Source organism: Epinephelus moara, chromosome 2 (assembly GCF_006386435.1).
Source record: "Epinephelus moara isolate mb chromosome 2, YSFRI_EMoa_1.0, whole genome shotgun sequence".
NCBI lineage: Eukaryota > Metazoa > Chordata > Actinopteri > Perciformes > Serranidae > Epinephelus > Epinephelus moara.
This window is the reverse complement of record NC_065507.1, coordinates 41,843,882-41,850,583: the sequence shown is the minus strand read 5'-3', so window position 1 is coordinate 41,850,583 and position 6,702 is coordinate 41,843,882. Positions and strand designations below refer to the sequence as shown.

The 6,702-nt window shown below is 39.0% G+C and overlaps 1 protein-coding gene across 1 annotated transcript in view; it reads right to left on the bottom strand.

Annotated features, from left to right (window-relative positions):
• Nucleotides 1-409: 409 nt before the first annotated feature.
• LOC126397666 (coiled-coil domain-containing protein 106-like) overlaps nt 410-6,702 on the bottom strand; it is a 14,113-nt gene continuing 7,820 nt past the window's right edge. Inside the window, exons 1-2 of the transcript XR_007570688.1 lie at nt 4,467-4,674; nt 410-1,086 (exon numbers count right to left, since the gene is read on the bottom strand). The gene's annotated coding sequence lies outside the window, so the exon portion shown is untranslated. Of the gene's footprint in view, nt 1,087-4,466 lie in introns of the transcript that reaches the window.

Here is a 6,702-nt window from a genome sequence, read left to right as displayed (position 1 = left end):
TTTAGTGTCTGTATGAGACCCACTGGGCTGAATCTCTGAGCAACTGCCAACTGCAAAGAGTGAGAAAGTCCAAGGGTGGGCGGGACGGGGGGTGGATGTGTTGTTATGTTATGTTAAGTTGGTACAGTGGTTCTCAAACTTCTTCTGTCATGTCCTCCTTCAGAAACTAAAAAACGTACATGCCTCCCCAAACAATAATAACTGGGAGACCAACTAATAAAAATTATTCATGTTGAGTTTTAGTGAAACAAAGGTCACCGTGATAATATTCATTTTTTTGTCACTTCTTTTTCCTCTTTTGGTCATTCACGCCACACCTACAGTGACTCTACATCACTGTAGGTGTTTAAGTACCACTGCGTTGGTAAGATGCACTTTTTTTTTTTTTTTTTTTTAACCCAAACCATTATCTTTTTCCTAAGCCTAACCATGTACTTTTGTTGCCTAAACCTAAGGAAGTAAACCTAAAAATGAAGTCAACCTACATGGGATGTTGTTTTAAAATGAGATTGTATAAATTTAACGAATTGAAATTTTACATTTACTGTGAAAAGGGAAGTTTATTTTGTAATGACACAATGCGTGTAACGAGTGATTATTGACATGCCATCCCAGAGTGTCCAAAAATGACGTTAGGGGTACATAGAGTATCATAGTTTGACATAGAGAGCCACTGATCCAGCACTGGTATTTGACGAGTTAAGGCCATTGCACACCAAGGAAATATTAATTGTCGCACATTTAAAAGTAAATATGACCCCACGTTGTGTCAACTGCATTTGCACACCAACTCTGAAACTTTTGTCTGTCATTCAAGTTTCTGGAACAGGTTTGATTTTCTGCCTTTTTTTTTTTTTTTGAATTTGTGAAAAACCTTGAGAGATGTATGACCAAGAAGCAGTGAAGAAATGAAAGCAAGTAAAAATGTGTTGGCAGAGTAGATGAGGGAGGTGGGAACTTGCGTGAAGATGGGTGTGGCAGTCAGGTGACTGGTAAAGTAGGGAAAGTCCAAAGGCATCTGGTGGATGGACAGAAAATGGCAACAAAGGGGCCTTGGTAATAGTCTCTGCAGAAGTGGTAATGTGGCTGAAGAGGGGAACAGAGAAGCAGAGCGTGACATAGGTAGTTTATCAGTAGGATGAATCCATATAATACAGGACAGTATGGCAGTTTATCAATTTATCATATCTATTTGTATATCTACATATGACATAGTGTTGTATGCATTATCATGAATATGATAACACATAAAACATTGTTTATTATAAAACAAGTGCCATATAATTTTAATAATTTAACAATAATTTTATATACTTTATTAATCCCCGAGGGGAAATTCAATTTTTCACTCTGTTGTCAATTACACACAGGTCTGAACACACACATGTACAAACTGGACCTATACATGCACTAAGTGGAGAGATGTCAGAGTGGGCTGTCCATGACAGGTACTCCGAGCGGTTGGGGAGTTCGGTGCCTTGCTCAGGGGCACCTCGGCAGTGCCCAGGAGGTGGACTGGCACCTCTGCTGCTACCAGTCCACGCTCCATATTTTGGGACTTTAACAGGCGACCCTCTGGTTCCCAAACCAAGTCCCTATGGACTGAGCTACTGCCGCCCCGATACACCAGTGAGAATAAAGGTAGGGGACAGCCATACGAAAGTAACTAATACTAAAAATATTGTATGTGCTTATTTTGTAACATATATAGTTTTTAAGATATTTAATTGTTTTAATGTAATACAAACCACTGAGTAAACCCATGACAAATAAATTTCTAGCCTGTTGAAGAGTAGTTACATGTAAATTTTCACTTCATATGAACATTGTAAAACTATGTTTATACATTACTGAACAGATTTGCTGAGCATACTCTGGATAAAACAATTGCTTCCTGGATTATGATCAGTGGCTCCACTTTTCCAGTACAGAAAGTGTTATATTCATGTTTGGGAGGTGGTCAGGCTGGATGGTGGGCATATAAAGCCCAGCACTCTGACACTGGACAAGGCGCTCCTGTTCAGTGTGCCACATGTGGCTACATTTTGGCTACAAAAACATTCTAGTTAGGGATATATGGTAGTTTTGGCCAAAAAGTAAATATATCTTTTGCCTTGAGTCATTTTGTTTTTATATATTTAACCAAGACCACAATCTATCTAACCTAAACCAATGCAGAACATTTTAATAAAAGACAATGCATTTTTAATTATGTATTAAATAAAACTTTAAACTTCAAACAAAACATTTAAGATGAATGCAACCTTGCAAATACTTTCATTAAAAAGGTTTGCTCCCTCATTTCATGAATTTTGAGGGGTAGGATGTTGCCTTCAAAACAAATTTGTTCAAAAAAGTATATAAATTGAATTTGTAGAAGAAGGGGTAGTGACAAGGACACATCCCACTGAAGTGTGTGTATGGTGCTTGTTATTTAGGCTTAAACATTCAAAAACAGACACCATCACACACTGATTATACATTCTGCTCTGCTATATCCCATTTTTGCATACACATATCTATGTATGTATGTACACATATCTATGGATGTAACACAGCAGAATAATATCCGTCAGTCTTTCTGAGTTTAGCGAGCTGTTTTTCAAATGTCATCAGGAGGCACGACATAAACTTCCATAGTTATGCTGATGATACACAGCTGTACAATGCTTTTAACTGCATTTTAGATATCAAGTCATGGATGGCAGATCATTTTTGACAGGTAAAACAGAACAAAAATGAGGTCTTAGTAATTGGTCCTAAAGCTCAGAGAGACAAGCTGAATGCAAAACTGCAAACACTGGCACTAAAACCCTACTAAAAACCTCTGAGTTATCTTTGATTTGATGTTTTGAACCACATATTAGAAACATAACTAAAACATCATTTTATCATCATAAGAACATGGCCAGAGTACGGACATTTCTCTCTCTCCAGCCAGCACAGAGACGCTACTACATGCATGTATTACTTGAAAAATCGATTTTTGTAATGCTCTACTTTCTGGTCTTCCTGAGAAAAATAAATCTCAATAACAATTACTACAAAAGTCAGCTACAGGTGTGGTGACAAGGATCAGAAACAGAGCACATGTTACATCAATAAAGTCTCTGCATTGACTCACTGTGTGTTTCAGAATTGATTTTAAGATCCTTTAATTGGTTTTTAAAGCTCGTAATGGTCTTGGTCCTAGCTATCTATCAGATTTGCCTTTAACAGTCCCAAAAGTAAGACCAAAAACTAATGGTGAGGCATCTTTTTATTACTATGGTTCATGTCTGTACAACAGCCTGTCTGAAGACCTGAGGGCAGCAGAGAGTGTTGATATTTTCAAAAGCAAACTCAAGACCTACCTCTTTTAGTCTGGCTTTTAACCTAATCTATTTATTAATTATTTATGATTTATTTTATATATATATATGTAATATTTAACACATCTATTTATTAATCATATTTCTGCTCTTATCCTTTCATTTACCTCTTTCATTGATTTTTACTTACCTGTCTACTTCTAGGTTTTCTCCCGCCTCTGGAGTTTCCTCACTTGTGATAGCATTTCCTCAGTACCTATTCTTATTGAGTACTCTTATTTTAGTGCTTTTGTGTGTGTGTGTGTGTGTGTGTGTGTGTGTGGTGGTGGTGGTGGTGGGGGTGGGGGGGTGGCGGGGTCTTTCTTTACTTTCACATTTGTATATTTTTGATACTTGACTATGTGTAAATGTGAACACATCCTAACTTTTCTCAAGTTTAATTATGAATCCACAACTTCAGCTTGACGTATTATTCCATGAAGGTAACCAGCTTATGTTAGATATTAACAGTACTTTTTTCCCCATGAGTTGATGATACAAACAAACAACACTTTGTGTAACTACTCCCTGGGGCTGGTGGAATACTGAGACTTACTGTTGTCATATCCTAGTTATGAAGGCTATGCACAGCAGCACCTAGTCAGCCCTTTCCCATTCCTCAGCTATCTGTGCTAATGTAGAAGTTAAGAGTGGGGGTTAGTGGAAATGTCCCTTTAGTGCCTACTCAGAGGGGAGCACAAATGTTTATGTTACATTCAGGCTGCAGCTGTTCACTTCTTTTATTCCCTGTCAACGGCACTCAAACAACAGAAATGTCTGCAATAGAAAAAATAAGTTTGATCATGTGTTATTGTAGTAATAAAAATTAATATGTTTGTTGTCTTGACTTGTTATCTACAAACTGGCTTTGCCAGAGTCAGTATTGTACCTCTTGTTAGCTGATAAAAATCAGTAAGGAAACCATTTATTGTATGCATTATTGTAATTAACAAAGTCTATAAACTGTCCATAATTGATGTTATTTGACAAATCCATTGTTTCAGCAAGTTACAGTAAGGCTCTTTAAGAGATCATCAACACTGATCAGATCACAGTTGATCAGTCACTCATTCTTCTAGTATTAGTGCCTCAGCTCTGCTGGAGTTTTTTACTCACCTAAAGCTGCAATTGGGGCTGAACAGGAGCCCTCTGGCCTTTTCACCCAAGAGCTGGTCTGAGTTCTGCCAAGTGAGCAAAGGGGCCAAGGCAGATGAAAAGAATGCCACTAGTTCCTTTGAGGACTAGATGTAAAATCCCAGAGGAATCACGATTATAAACCAATAGTGTCACCCCAGAGAGGTTTTCTTGGAGTGGGAGCCAGACTTAGCACGGCACTCTCTGCTCCTCCGATCTGCAGCCTCCAGGACGAGGATGATTCAGTTGGTCACATTACTCTGCATGGAGCCTATTAGTGTTCCCGGAAGACAGGGGACTGGTGGGGGGGATAACGACACCCCGTCACAGTCCATTCAAAGGGCTGCTTGTTGCTGCTGGGTGTGCTGATAATGTATGTGTAATGGTGTGTGTGTGTTTCTTATTTGTCAGTCTGCCCAAGACATTGCTCTTAACACTTGTGGATATTCCCCAGCAAACAGGCCCCTGTGGACCCCATGTGGGCTTTTTGTGGGCACTGTGGGCCAGGGCCAACCTCCACCAAACCTAAATGGGCCCAGTGTGGGCTGGCCCAGATGAGGCCTACAGCTGAACTTTTCCGTGGGCTCCCTACTGGCTTTCACTGGGCAGCCCACACTAGCAAACTGCCCACAAAAAACCCACACAGGCCCAGTGTATGTAAGCCCTTTCGGGCCCACAGCAACTTTTCTACCTCTGGGCCCACACAACTTTTGGGTTGTCAGCCCATACTCCTTCCTAATGAGGTTGTCATCTTACCCTTTTTTGTCCAGCCTTTTTTCCAGCCAAATTTTATTATTTGCTGGGTAGCCGAGAGATATCCTATCCATAGACAGTTTTTTATATTTTTTTTCGGTAACGCTTTAGATTACAGCCCGCAATTTACACCGTAACTATTGGGTAGTTACGGTGTAATCTGTTGTACTAACAGTGTACCAGTGTAATACGTACCAATACATATATGTAGGTACAGGGGAACAAGATGTTAAGTTATGGAATAAGGGGCTAACAATTCGTGAATTTACAGAGAATTTATATTATAGGGTTTTTTTTAAACTACCAGGTACCTATTCTATTATAACAGGGTATGTGTGACCTACTGATCAATTATATGGAAGTTTGGGGGAATTTAGAGAGAACTTCTACAATAGGTATTTTTAACTACTGGGTACCTATTTTATTATAACAGGGTATGTGCGACCTACTTATCAATAATATGGAAGTTTGGGGGAACTTAGAGAGAACTTCTACAAGAGGTATTTTTAATTACAGGATACTTATTCTATTATTACAGGGTACAGTTTGACAATAAAACTGAAAAATCAGATGACTTCTGCAGCAAGTAATAAATCAGATGTGATTTTATTTCAAAATGACCTAATTACAAACAAACAGGCAATCTACATTGTTCCTTTATATTTTTAGGGTGTAGCCTATACAACTACAGGGTACATCTGTGTGTTTACTTTGGAACAAAGGTACAGGTGACAGTATGTTGTCATGGATACTGTTGGCGTCTGAAGACTGTCTCAGCTGTCGCTCACCTCACCAGCATTACATTACTTGACGCCCGTTTATGGCTCCATGACTCTGCTTGCCGTCGGCAGACAGAATTCACCCACCCTAGATGTGATTCACATGTGTTTTGGTGTAAACACGTTGACAATTTTGAAGTCATTAAAATGTTGAAGGTCTTCTCTCTGGCAATTGTGTTCGTCAGGCATTACGGCTCCTCAACATGCAAGCTTACCTTTTTCCAGCTTTGTGCACACTCTCCTTTCATCCCAGGAAATGAATACAAATATAGCAAGATAAAACACAACACATATGGTTGATATACTTTACTGACAGCTTACTGTGCAGTTAATTTAGTTTGTTTAGTTTGTTTTGTTTTGAGGCAAGTAAAATCAAAACATACATCTCACATTGTTCTCTGTATTTAGAGAACAAGTGATATATGCAATGGTAGTTTTCCTCGTTACATTTAGTTACAGGGTAAATACAGCTATAAAAGCGTTAATAGTTCCCCCGATGTTACATTTAGTTACAGGGTATGCGGGCTGTATTCTAAAGCACGATGTCGGACTCCGTAGTTTTCTCTGGATCCCTCCCAAATCTGACCAGTGATGACATGTTTAGCCGCATGTCATCATTTAATCGCTGGCTGTCCAGGTGGTGTCCAGCAAACAATGTGGGTTTCGTTAATAATTGGCAAACTTTC